Raw genomic sequence first — 13123 nt, forward strand, 5'->3', positions numbered from 1 at the left:
CAACAAGGGAATCAATAAGGAGTACAAATTTCAACATTACACTAAACATTACCCACGTGGGGTATACATACATGATCACTTAGTACTTGTTGCAGAAGCAGGAGGAGGAGGAGGAGATGATTTCATGAACAAAATGGGTTTAGATGGTAATGGATGGATGTTAAGACAACTTCAAAAAAATATATTTGGGCTTTTATTACATTACGTTGCTGTCATCCGTAGGGCTTACAACATTGCTGGAAATTCAGCCCTTGTTCAGTTTTAGAAGAGTCAGCCTGTCCGCATTTTCCATTGACACGCGTGTTACGAGTCGAGTTCCCGCCGCTGCACAGGGGGAATCTCGAACCATGTCTGCTGTGGTCTCCCATTCTGCATCAGCTGCAGTGGAGCCTGCTCAGCTGACACTTCGGTCCCAGTGTCTCACTCAGTCTGATACTGTGCAAAGGGTTACTGCTGCCTTTCCAGGCTCTGCTACTGTACTCTGCACTGGTCTGCGGCAAGCAAGCTTTTCTGGGACCAAGTCCCGCTTTGCACACACTGAGCATGCCCACGGGAGGACCTCTCATTGGAGGTCGGGGGTCACACGCTCAGGCCCTGTAGCAGCTCCCATTGGTCCTCCAGGAAGGTCCTGTTGAGCTGCAACTATAAAACGTTCGTATGGCCGCACGGCCATGTGCTAGTGTCAATTTATGTATGAGCTCAGCGCCAGTGTGGTCATGTTTGTATGCGGTCAGGGTTTGGCTGAAATAAGCCCCTAGAATGCTGGCACCTCCGGCGAGGAGTTTTGTGTGTGTGGATTCAGGGCTGGCGTATAGCCATTAGAATTCTGACTCCACCGGAGAGGAGCTGTGTGTTTGCTATTGACTGCATGACCACTATCGGCTCTACTAAGTAGCTGTGTTCCTCTGTGAGCTTAACAGGGCACAGCGTTCTCTTTGCTAATGGATTCTGTGAAGTAACACAGTTTATACCGCCTTTACTAGCAGCAGGTTCTTTCCTGCACGGTCGACCTCGGGTTGCGAACGCACCTACTACTTCTGATATATATATTTGGTGCATTCCGCCAACCCTAACAGTACACTAGCGCCAGGGTCTGGCTCGTAATGGAGGATGAACAGTGATTGCAGGGGTACATCCAGCTGCTGGAGGGCAGGTTGGCGGCTCTCGAGTGTGCAACCTTGGCGGTGGATGTTACCGTAATAGCTGTTCAGGCTGCTAGCGTGGCTGCAACAACTTTACCCACTGCCACCTCTGTTCTGACCTTATCTCACCTCCCGCTGCCTGAAAAATACTGTGGTGACCATAAATCCTGTAGGAGTTTCGTGAGCCAGTGCGTTATACACCTCGAGCTCCTAACTGCACGTTTTCCCATAGAGCGGGCAAAGGTGGGATTCATAATCTCTCTTCTGTCGGACAGAGCTTTGTAGTGGGCTACGCCGCTGTGGGAGTGCAACGATCATGTGGTGCAGAGTGTTCCTCGGTTTCTGGGCACTCTGAAACAGGTCTTTTTGGGACCTCGAGTCACCCATGATACGGTGCTCCAACTGCTGGCATTGACTCAGGGTTCAACCATGGTCAGTCATTTTGCTGTCCACTTCTGGACATTAGCGTCTGAGCTGGAGTGGTCGGATAAAGCCCTCATCCAGGTATTTTGGAGGGGGCTGGCTGACCATGTGAAGGACGCTTTGGCCACTAGGGAGATTCCCGTCACAGTGGAGGAGCTCATAGCTATATCAACTCGCATCAACCTTCGTTTTTACGAGCGAAGGTTGGAGCTAGCCCAGTGTAGGCAGAGGTTTCGGCTGGCTCCCACCTTCTCCAAACCTTTGGAATCTCCGGTCCAGGCACCCGAGTCAAATGAGGCCATAGAGGTGTCACGAGTGGGATCCAGTCCGCTCGTGCACTAAAGTTCTGTCATGTTTGCCGGCAGTCAGGACATCTTGCCTCCAGGTGTCCTCAGCGGTCAGGGGAATGCCAGCGTCTAGTATAGTAGAACAAGACGTGCACTCTCGCTATGGGTGGTGCAGACTGAACACGGAGGGTTGCTCCAGATTATGTTCATACAACAACAGTCGCACTCAAAGAAAGATTTTCGGAGGTTTGATTTTTGTCTCAAAAAGTTGTGGTTTTCTTTATTACAAACACCAAAAATAAGGTAGCACCGCAGTGTTTCAAGGTAGGTAACGTTTCGACCCACAGGGTCTTTCTCAAACCTTATAGAAACAAGCAAAGGGTACAGGGTATCACAAAATATGAACATAAATTATTTACAAAATTATATACACAGACAATAATTATATACAACACAAACAAATAGACAGAAACAGAATCCCTCTGTATATGCTACATATGTCTAGTCACCAAGGATAGACTAGGACGAGGCGACAAAGTAAGGACTATAAGAATAAACAGGTGTACGTCCTCAGGTTTGCAATACGATGCCGGAATAACAATGGAGCGTGAAATATCTGGAGAGCAGAAGACTGCTGGGGTGGCATGCCTAATGACAACACTGACGTAAGGAAAACAGAGGTTTGATTAAATAAAACCAAATTAAAATGCATAACAATAGCAAGTACTAAATGGCAAGATGCACAGACACGGTGCACTGGTCTAATGCTATATAAGTACAAAATGAACTATCTAGGTGGTGGAATCTCTTAAATGGTGGACAACTAACCATAGAATAATAGGAGCACAAAAATGGTACACTGGTGTAATATTAAACACGTACAAAATGAACTAACCAGGTGGTGGAATAACTTAAATGGCAGACAACTAACCTTAGAGTTGTAGGAGCGGAGCGAAGGACATAGATCACTGGGTGGGTGCAGGAGTCCCGTTCGGGGCTATGGGAAAAAGGGCCACTGAGTTAAGATGGTATAAAGAAGAGGGGTAAAAGGACCCTGGCAGGGGAGGTATGTGCGGGGATGAAAGGAAAGAGACCAGCATAATTACCTGTGGCTTTGAAGATACCGGTGTCTGCGGTGGTGGTGTGTGAGAAGGGCTAGGGAACTGAGCGTGCTTATGAGCAAAGCGGCAGGAAGTGGGGGGAGCGCGGCTGGATGGCGAAAACGAGGTGTGGAACGCTGGGAGCCAGGTTGCGCAAGCGCTATCTGTAGGAGGAGCGCGGCTGGGTGGTGAGAACTAGGTGTTGGACGCTGGGAGCCAGGTTGCGCAAGCGCCATATGTCCGCAGCTGTGTCAGGGCCGAGGAAGACGAGCGCTAGTTAGTGGCAGGGCTAAAGCGCTGGAAGCCGGGCTGCGCGTGCGCACAAAGAATGTGGCCGCGCTGTGTGTAAAGAATAGGACGGTTAGTCTGCGCAGAAGCAGGATGTATAGAAGAGTACCGGGAGGGTTTTAATAAAGAAGTGTGAGCGGCACAATACTACTAGTAGTATTAACTCCTAGTAGTGCTGAAAGGGGACAGTAGCCACGGAAGCAGGGTGATCGGACTGGGGGCTCACAATATGTGGCACTGTGTATGGGCAGAATAGAAAGCCCACATGTAATAAAGGTAACTTTTGTGCAAAATATTTTTGGCAAAAGAGACAGAAAAATGCGAGGATTGGCTAAAAGAAAAAGGGGGGGGGGGAAGAAGAGAGGGAAAGCCTACATAATGAGGGGATAAGTGGACAATGAGTAAGCACAAGGATCAAAATTGTGTGGATACGAATTCAAAAATAGTTTAATATTTGTTTGAGAAACAAAAAGATGAAAATAAATAAATAAATAAACAAAATTAAAAATGAATGAAATGAATGAAAAAAATGAAAAAAATGAAAAAATGAGAAAAATGAAAAAAAATGAATGAAATGAATGAAATGAATGAAAAAATGAAGAAAATTATGAAAATGAAAAAAATGAAAGAAATAATGAAAAAAATGAAAAAAATATACAATAAAAATGAAAAAAATAAACATAAAAATTGAAAGAAATAGATAGAAAAATTAATGAATGAAGAATGAAACTGAAAAAATGAATGAAATGAACGAAAAATAATTTTTAATGAAAAAAATAAAAATAAAATAAATAAAAAAATATAAAAAATAAAAATTATTGAAAAATTGCAAAATGTACCATACTCACCCTACGGGGCAGGTGAAGGACTAATGTGTCTGAAAGAATAAGGTATAGGTTAGTAAGATAGAAGATACAGTTCCACCACCTGTATAAACAAAAAGTTTACATACGTCGAGATATATACGTATACAAGAAGGACATATGGTTACTTGAATGTAAGGTCCAGTTCTCTGTTGAGGCCTCTTGGAGCCAATGTTTGCAGGGTGTAGATCCAGTAGGCCTCCCTCTCCTTCAATAGTTTAATATGATTTCCACCTCTTCGAGGCCTCTTGACTTGTTCGATTATTTGTACTCTCAGTTGCGAGACACTGTGGTTTGCGCTAATGAAATGGTGTGGGACTGGTAGCCAAGTCTTCCTGCAGCGTATAGTGGATTTGTGACTAGCAATTCTGTCACGTAGATGTTGGGTGGTCTCACCCACGTAAAGTAGGCCACAAGGGCATTTCAGGAGATATACCACATAGTTAGTGTCACATGTGTGGAAGCCTTTAATGTTATAATATTTGCCCGAGTGGGGGTGGGTAATTTTATCACCCTTGATAATGTTGGAGCAACATGCACAGTTGAGGCAGGGGAATGTGCCTCTGCGTTCTGTGCCAAGAAAGGTCTGTTTGGGGACCCGGGAGAAGCTCCCTATGTCTGCTCTGACTAGGCTATCCCTAATGTTCTGTGGGCATCGTTTGCACATGAGTGCCGAGGTCTGGAAGGCTTCAATGTTGGGGTAGGATTTGGCCAAGATGGACCAATGTTTACGGATGGTGGTGTAGATTGTGGGCATTACTGGATGATGTGTATGCACGAATGTCACCCTTTCTCTGGTAGACGTGGTAGGTGATTCAGGGTGAGGTTCTAAGGCCCTGGCTTTCTCTTTGGTGAGGAGTTCTTGGGGGTAACGTCTGTTTCTAAATTTATTAGCCATTTCATCAAGGCGGGTGGGGACAAGATTCCTATCAGATACTATCCTTTTAATACGTGCGAACTGAGACCGGGGTAAACTGTTTTTAGTGGAGGTGGGATGGCAGCTGGTGTAGTGGAGTAGATTGTTGGTATCGGTGGGTTTTGTGAAGATGTCAGTAGAAAGGGTACCTGTGTCGTTTTTGCTAACCAGAGTGTCTAAAAATGAAATTTGTGTCATATGCCAATTTTAAGTAAATTGCAATTCTGGTCTGATGGAGTTGAGAACCTCGGTGAAAGAGAACAGGTCCTCTGGGGACCCTCCCCATAGACAAAAAATGTCATCGATGAAACGTAGCCAACATTTGCTAAACTGTTGGAAAAGAGTGTTAGTGTATACGTGAGAACGTTCGAAGTTGTCCATATAAATATTCGCATAGGCGGGCGCCACGTTCGCGCCCATGGCGGTCCCGCGTATCTGTTGGTAAAACTGATCACCAAATAAAAAATAATTTTCCCTTAACACGGTGGACAGAAGATCGAGGCACAATTGGGTGGAGTTATTGCTGAGGTGTGATGACTGAAGAAGCTCTGCAACTGCAGTAATACCTAGATCATGATCTATGGAGGTATATAGGCTTTTTACATCGAAAGTTGCCAATATGCAATCAGGAGGAATATTAGTAATTTGACCAATGGAGTGAAGGAAATGACCTGTGTCTAAGATGAATGATTGAGTTTTTTTAGTTAGGGGTGTCAGTATTTTTTCCAAGAATACCGAGATGGGAGCTAGAATGGAGTCTGTTGAAGCCACAATTGGGCGGCCTGGGGGATTGGTTAAGGATTTGTGAACTTTTGGCAGGGTATAAAAAACCGGGGTGACCGGGTTCTGGTTAACTAAAAAAGTGGCTGTTTTAGAGTCGATGGTGTTTAAAGCTACGTGTTTAGAAAGAATCTGTTGAATTTTGGATCTTATTGTAAGCACCGGGTCACGAGGAATAGGTAAATATGTGGTTGTGTCAGACAGTTGTCGACGGATTTCGTTAGTGTAATCTGTTTGGTTCTGAATCACAATGGCTCCGCCTTTGTCAGCGGGTTTTATGACTATATGTTTGTTTTCTTTGAGGGACTTGATGGCTTGCTTCTCAATAGGAGAGATGTTGTTACTGGTGGGTAGATGGCCCTTTTGATGTTGGTCTAAGACTTTATTAACATCCTTCTGGACTAAATCAATAAAGGCTTCTGTGGCATTGAATGAACGGGGCGGGCAAAAATTGCTTGGGTTTCGCAGGCCCAGCTCAGTGATGGATAGATCGGGAGCAGGGTTCCCTTCAAGTGGAGGGACCCTATTTCCTCTGATCTCTTGTTCCTGTCTGAAGTATGTCTTTAGGCGAACATTCCTGAAAAAACGTTCAAGGTCTTGGGATAATTGGAATTTATCCCATGGAGGGGTAGGGCAAAATGACAGCCCTCGTTGAAGAATAGCTAGTTCAGTTGGGCTAAGTGTGTATGTAGAGATGTTAAGGATGGAGGTAGAGGGATTACCTGTGATCTGGTCATCATCCGATCTGCGGTGTTTCCGGGCGGCCCTCCTTGTGCGTCTCCTCCTGTCTGGCGGCCACGTGCTCTGGTGGGTGGTCGTTTCTGTAAAAAACGGTTCTGAGAGAAAGTGCCTGTGGAGCTGTCGCTGTCTGTGCTGTGCGAGCCGGTGAATCTTGGGTTGTAGTTGTAACTTCGTCGCCAGGAGCCCGTATTGGTGGAATCTTTCCATCTGTAAACCCGGTCTTGGATATAATCGTCCGAATCTCTCTGGAACTTGGATCTCTTCTTGTCCTGTAGGGCCTTACGGTGATCCTCGATAATTTTATCGGTTTTAGATTTCAGACTTTGCCACTCAGTACCTGAGAGGGTAGAGCAAAGTTGTTCCTCAATAGAAGTGATCTTCTGTGTAGATTCGGTAATAGCAGTCTGGAGTGTCTCTATGGTTAAGAGTATAATGTCCAACGAACACTTGTTGAGTATTGACTGAAATTTCTCGCAGAATTCAGGTTTATCTGAGAATAGGGTGGGTCTCAGGTGGCACCGCAAACCCCGCGGTATTCTGCTGAGTTTGTGATATTCCGCTAAGGTGGTAGCGTGTAGATCGTACGAAGTCAGTCGTTTCCGTTCCCTTTCGTAGTCCCTGGTTCGTACTTCCTGTGCAGGAATTTTCAGGAAGTCACCTGATGTGGTTATTTTGGAGAGTATCCTAGATGCTGTCGTCTCGTCAAAGGCGAAGGTATTGGTCGTCATCGAGGGAGCGGGTGCAGACGTCAACTCGAAATCTAGTATAGTAGAACAAGACGTGCACTCTCGCTATGGGTGGTGCAGACTGAACACGGAGGGTTGCTCCAGATTATGTTCATACAACAACAGTCGCACTCAAAGAAAGATTTTGTGGTTTTCTTTATTACAAACACCAAAAATAAGGTAGCACTGCAGTGTTTCAAGGTAGGTAACGTTTCGACCCATAGGGTCTTTCTCAAACCTTATAGAAACAAACAAAGGGTACAGGGTATCACCAAATAAGAACATAAATTATTTACAAAATTATATACACAGACAATAATTATATACAACACAAACGAATAGACAGAAACAGAATCCCTCTGTATATGCTACATATGTCTAGTCACCAAGGATAGACTAGGACGAGGCGACAAAGTAAGGACTATAAGAATAAATAGGTGTACGTCCTCAGGTTTGCAATACGATGCTGGAATAACAATGGAGCGTGAAATATCTGGAGAGCAGAAGACTGCTGGGGTGGCATGCCTAATGACAACACTGACGTAAGGAAAACAGAGGTTTGATTAAATAAAACCAAATTAAAATGCATAACAATAGCAAGTACTAAATGGCAAGATGCACAGACACGGTGCACTGGTCTAATGCTATATAAGTACAAAATGAACTATCTAGGTGGTGGAATCTCTTAAATGGTGGACAACTAACCATAGAATAATGGGAGCACAAAAATGGTACACTGGTGTAATATTAAACACGTACAAAATGAACTAACCAGGTGGTGGAATAACTTAAATGGCAGACAACTAACCTTAGAGTTGTAGGAGCGGAGCGAAGGACATAGATCACTGGGTGGGTGCAGGAGTCCCGTTCGGGGCTATGGGAAAAAGGGCCACTGAGTTAAGATGGTATAAAGAAGAGGGGTAAAAGGACCCTGGCAGGGGAGGTATGTGCGGGGATGAAAGGAAAGAGACCAGCATAATTACCTGTGGCTTTGAAGATACCGGTGTCTGCGGTGGTGGTGTGTGAGAAGGGCTAGGGAACTGAGCGTGCTTATGAGCAAAGCGGCAGGAAGTGGGGGGAGCGCGGCTGGATGGCGAAAACGAGGTGTGGAACGCTGGGAGCCAGGTTGCGCAAGCGCTATCTGTAGGAGGAGCGCGGCTGGGTGGTGAGAACTAGGTGTGGGACGCTGGGAGCCAGGTTGCGCAAGCGCCATATGTCCGCAGCTGTGTCAGGGCCGAGGAAGACGAGCGCTAGTTAGTGGCAGGGCTAAAGCGCTGGAAGCCGGGCTGCGCGTGCGCACAAAGAATGTGGCCGCGCTGTGTGTAAAGAATAGGACGGTTAGTCTGCGCAGAAGCAGGATGTATAGAAGAGTATCGGGAGGGTTTTAATAAAGAAGTGTGAGCGGCACGATACTACAAGTAGTATTAACTCCTAGTAGTGCTGAAAGGGGACAGTAGCCACGGAAGCAGGGTGATCGGACTGGGGGCTCACAATATGTGGCACTGTGTATGGGCAGAATAGAAAGCCCACATGTAATAAAGGTAACTTTTGTGCAAAATATTTTTGGCAAAAGAGACAGAAAAATGCGAGGATTGGCTAAAAGAAAAAGGGGGGGGGGAAAGAAGAGAGGGAAAGCCTACATAATGAGGGGATAAGTGGACAATGAGTAAGCACAAGGATCAAAATTGTGTGGATACGAATTCAAAAATAGTTTAATATTTGTTTGAGAAACAAAAAGATGAAAATAAATAAATAAACAAAATTAAAAATGAATGAAATGAATGAAAAAAATGAAAAAAATGAAAAAATGAGAAAAATGAAAAAAAATGAATGAAATGAATGAAAAAATGAAGAAAATTATGAAAATGAAAAAAATGAAAGAAATAATGAAAAAAATGAAAAAAATATACAATAAAAATGAAAAAAATAAACGTAAAAATTGAAAGAAATAGATAGAAAAATTAATGAATGAAGAATGAAACTGAAAAAATGAATGAAATGAACGAAAAAGAATTTTTAATGAAAAAAATAAAAATAAAATAAATAAAAAAATATAAAAAATAAAAATTATTGAAAAATTGCAAAATGTACCATACTCACCCTACGGGGCAGGTGAAGGACTAATGTGTCTGAAAGAATAAGGTATAGGTTAGTAAGATAGAAGATACAGTTCCACCACCTGTATAGACAAAAAGTTTACATACGTCGAGATATATACGTATACAAGAAGGACATATGGTTACTTGAATGTAAGGTCCAGTTCTCTGTTGAGGCCTCTTGGAGCCAATGTTTGCAGGGTGTAGATCCAGTAGGCCTCCCTCTCCTTCAATAGTTTAATATGATTTCCACCTCTTCGAGGCCTCTTGACTTGTTCGATTATTTGTACTCTCAGTTGCGAGACACTGTGGTTTGCGCTAATGAAATGGTGTGGGACTGGTCGCCAAGTCTTCCTGCAGCGTATAGTGGATTTGTGACTAGCAATTCTGTCACGTAGATGTTGGGTGGTCTCACCCACGTAAAGTAGGCCACAAGGGCATTTCAGGAGATATACCACATAGTTAGTGTCACATGTGTGGAAGCCTTTAATGTTATAATATTTGCCCGAGTGGGGGTGGGTAATTTTATCACCCTTGATAATGTTGGAGCAACATGCACAGTTGAGGCAGGGGAATGTGCCTCTGCGTTCTGTGCCAAGAAAGGTCTGTTTGGGGACCCGGGAGAAGCTCCCTATGTCTGCTCTGACTAGGCTATCCCTAATGTTCTGTGGGCATCGTTTGCACATGAGTGCCGAGGTCTGGAAGGCTTCAATGTTGGTGTAGGATTTGGCCAAGATGGACCAATGTTTACGGATGGTGGTGTAGATTGTGGGCATTACTGGATGATGTGTATGCACGAATGTCACCCTTTCTCTGGTAGACGTGGTAGGTGATTCAGGGTGAGGTTCTAAGGCCCTGGCTTTCTCTTTGGTGAGGAGTTCTTGGGGGTAACGTCTGTTTCTAAATTTATTAGCCATTTCATCAAGGCGGGTGGGGACAAGATTCCTGTCAGATACTATCCTTTTAATACGTGCGAACTGAGACCGGGGTAAACTGTTTTTAGTGGAGGTGGGATGGCAGCTGGTGTAGTGGAGTAGATTGTTGGTATCGGTGGGTTTTGTGAAGATGTCAGTAGAAAGGGTACCTGTGTCGTTTTTGCTAACCAGAGTGTCTAAAAATGAAATTTGTGTCATATGCCAATTTTAAGTAAATTGCAAGTCTGGTCTGATGGAGTTGAGAACCTCGGTGAAAGAGAACAGGTCCTCTGGGGACCCTCTCCATAGACAAAAAATATCATCGATGAAACGTAGCCAACATTTGCTAAACTGTTGGAAAAGGGTGTTAGTGTATACGTGAGAACGTTCGAAGTTGTCCATATAAATATACGCATAGGCGGGCGCCACGTTCGTGCCCATGGCGGTCCCGCGTATCTGTTGGTAAAACTGATCACCAAATAAAAAATAATTTTCCCTTAACACGGTGGACAGAAGATCGAGGCACAATTGGGTGGAGTTATTGCTGAGGTGTGATGACTGAAGAAGCTCTGCAACTGCAGTAATACCTAGATCATGATCTATGGAGGTATATAGGCTTTTTACATCGAAAGTTGCCAATATGCAATCAGGAGGAATATTAGTAATTTGACCAATGGAGTGAAGGAAATGACCTGTGTCTAAGATGAATGATTGAGTTTTTTAGTTAGGGGTGTCAGTATTTTTTCCAAGAATACCGAGATGGGAGCTAGAATGGAGTCTGTTGAAGCCACAATTGGGCGGCCTGGGGGATTGGTTAAGGATTTGTGAACTTTTGGCAGGGTATAAAAAACCGGGGTGACCGGGTTCTGGTTAACTAAAAAAGTGGCTGTTTTAGAGTCGATGGTGTTTAAAGCTACGTGTTTAGAAAGAATCTGTTGTATTTTGGATCTTATTGTAAGCACCGGGTCACGAGGAATAGGTAAATATGTGGTTGTGTCAGACAGTTGTCGACGGATTTCGTTAGTGTAATCTGTTTGGTTCTGAATCACAATGGCTCCGCCTTTGTCAGCGGGTTTTATGACTATATGTTTGTTTTCTTTGAGGGACTTGATGGCTTGCTTCTCAATAGGAGAGATGTTGTTACTGGTGGGTAGATGGCCCTTTTGATGTTGGTCTAAGACTTTATTAACATCCTTCTGGACTAAATCAATAAAGGCTTCTGTGGCATTGAATGAACGGGGCGGGCAAAAATTGCTTGGGTTTCGCAGGCCCAGCTCAGTGATGGATAGATCGGGAGCAGGGTTCCCTTCAAGTGGAGGGACCCTATTCCCTCTGATCTCTTGTTCCTGTCTGAAGTATGTCTTTAGGCGAACGTTCCTGAAAAAACGTTCAAGGTCTTGGGATAATTGGAATTTATCCCATGGAGGGGTAGGGCAAAATGACAGCCCTCGTTGAAGAATAGCTAGTTCAGTTGGGCTAAGTGTGTATGTAGAGATGTTAAGGATGGAGGTAGAGGGATTACCTGTGATCTGGTCATCATCCGATCTGCGGTGTTTCCGGGCGGCCCTCCTTGTGCGTCTCCTCCTGTCTGGCGGCCACGTGCTCTGGTGGGTGGTCGTTTCTGTAAAAAACGGTTCTGAGAGAAAGTGCCTGTGGAGCTGTCGCTGTCTGTGCTGTGCGAGCCGGTGAATCTTGGGTTGTAGTTGTAACTTCGTCGCCAGGAGCCCGTATTGGTGGAATCTTTCCATCTGTAAACCCGGTCTTGGATATAATCGTCCGAATCTCTCTGGAACTTGGATCTCTTCTTGTCCTGTAGGGCCTTACGGTGATCCTCGATAATTTTATCGGTTTTAGATTTCAGACTTTGCCACTCAGTACCTGAGAGGGTAGAGCAAAGTTGTTCCTCAATAGAAGTGATCTTCTGTGTAGATTCGGTAATAGCAGTCTGGAGTGTCTCTATGGTTAAGAGTATAATGTCCAACGAACACTTGTTGAGTATTGACTGAAATTTCTCGCAGAATTCAGGTTTATCTGAGAATAGGGTGGGTCTCAGGTGGCACTGCAAACCCCGCGGTATTCTGCTGAGTTTGTGATATTCCGCTAAGGTGGTAGCGTGTAGATCGTACGAAGTCAGTCGTTTCCGTTCCCTTTCGTAGTCCCTGGTTCGTACTTCCTGTGCAGGAATTTTCAGGAAGTCACCTGATGTGGTTATTTTGGAGAGTATCCTAGATGCTGTCGTCTCGTCAAAGGCGAAGGTATTGGTCGTCATCGAGGGAGCGGGTGCAGACGTCAACTCGAAATCTAGTATAGTAGAACAAGACGTGCACTCTCGCTATGGGTGGTGCAGACTGAACACGGAGGGTTGCTCCAGATTATGTTCATACAACAACAGTCGCACTCAAAGAAAGATTTTGTGGTTTTCTTTATTACAAACACCAAAAATAAGGTAGCACTGCAGTGTTTCAAGGTAGGTAACGTTTCGACCCATAGGGTCTTTCTCAAACCTTATAGAAACAAACAAAGGGTACAGGGTATCACCAAATATGAACATAAATTATTTACAAAATTATATACACAGACAATAATTATATACAACACAAACGAATAGACAGAAACAGAATCCCTCTGTATATGCTACATATGTCTAGTCACCAAGGATAGACTAGGACGAGGCGACAAAGTAAGGACTATAAGAATAAACAGGTGTACGTCCTCAGGTTTGCAATACGATGCTGGAATAACAATGGAGCGTGAAATATCTGGAGAGCAGAAGACTGCTGGGGTGGCATGCCTAATGACAACACTGACGTAAGGAAAACAGAGGTTTGATTAAATAAAACCAAATTAA

The 13123-nt window shown here is 44.3% G+C and overlaps 2 long non-coding RNA genes across 2 annotated transcripts; both read right to left on the reverse strand.

Annotated features, from left to right (window-relative positions):
• Positions 1 to 2801: 2801 nt before the first annotated feature.
• LOC138674110 (uncharacterized) lies at positions 2802 to 6756 on the reverse strand. The gene is made up of 3 exons (XR_011320487.1): positions 6522 to 6756; positions 4089 to 4117; positions 2802 to 2849 (listed from the first exon to the last, which is right to left on the reverse strand). It is a non-coding gene; the product is annotated as an uncharacterized lncRNA (long non-coding RNA).
• A 1335-nt stretch (positions 6757 to 8091) lies between these two features.
• Positions 8092 to 11952, reverse strand: LOC138674111 (uncharacterized). Its single transcript, XR_011320488.1, has 3 exons — positions 11798 to 11952; positions 9366 to 9394; positions 8092 to 8139 (listed from the first exon to the last, which is right to left on the reverse strand). It is a non-coding gene; the product is annotated as an uncharacterized lncRNA (long non-coding RNA).
• Positions 11953 to 13123: the final 1171 nt, after the last annotated feature.

The sequence above is a fragment of the Ranitomeya imitator genome, chromosome 4 (assembly GCF_032444005.1).
Source record: "Ranitomeya imitator isolate aRanImi1 chromosome 4, aRanImi1.pri, whole genome shotgun sequence".
NCBI lineage: Eukaryota > Metazoa > Chordata > Amphibia > Anura > Dendrobatidae > Ranitomeya > Ranitomeya imitator.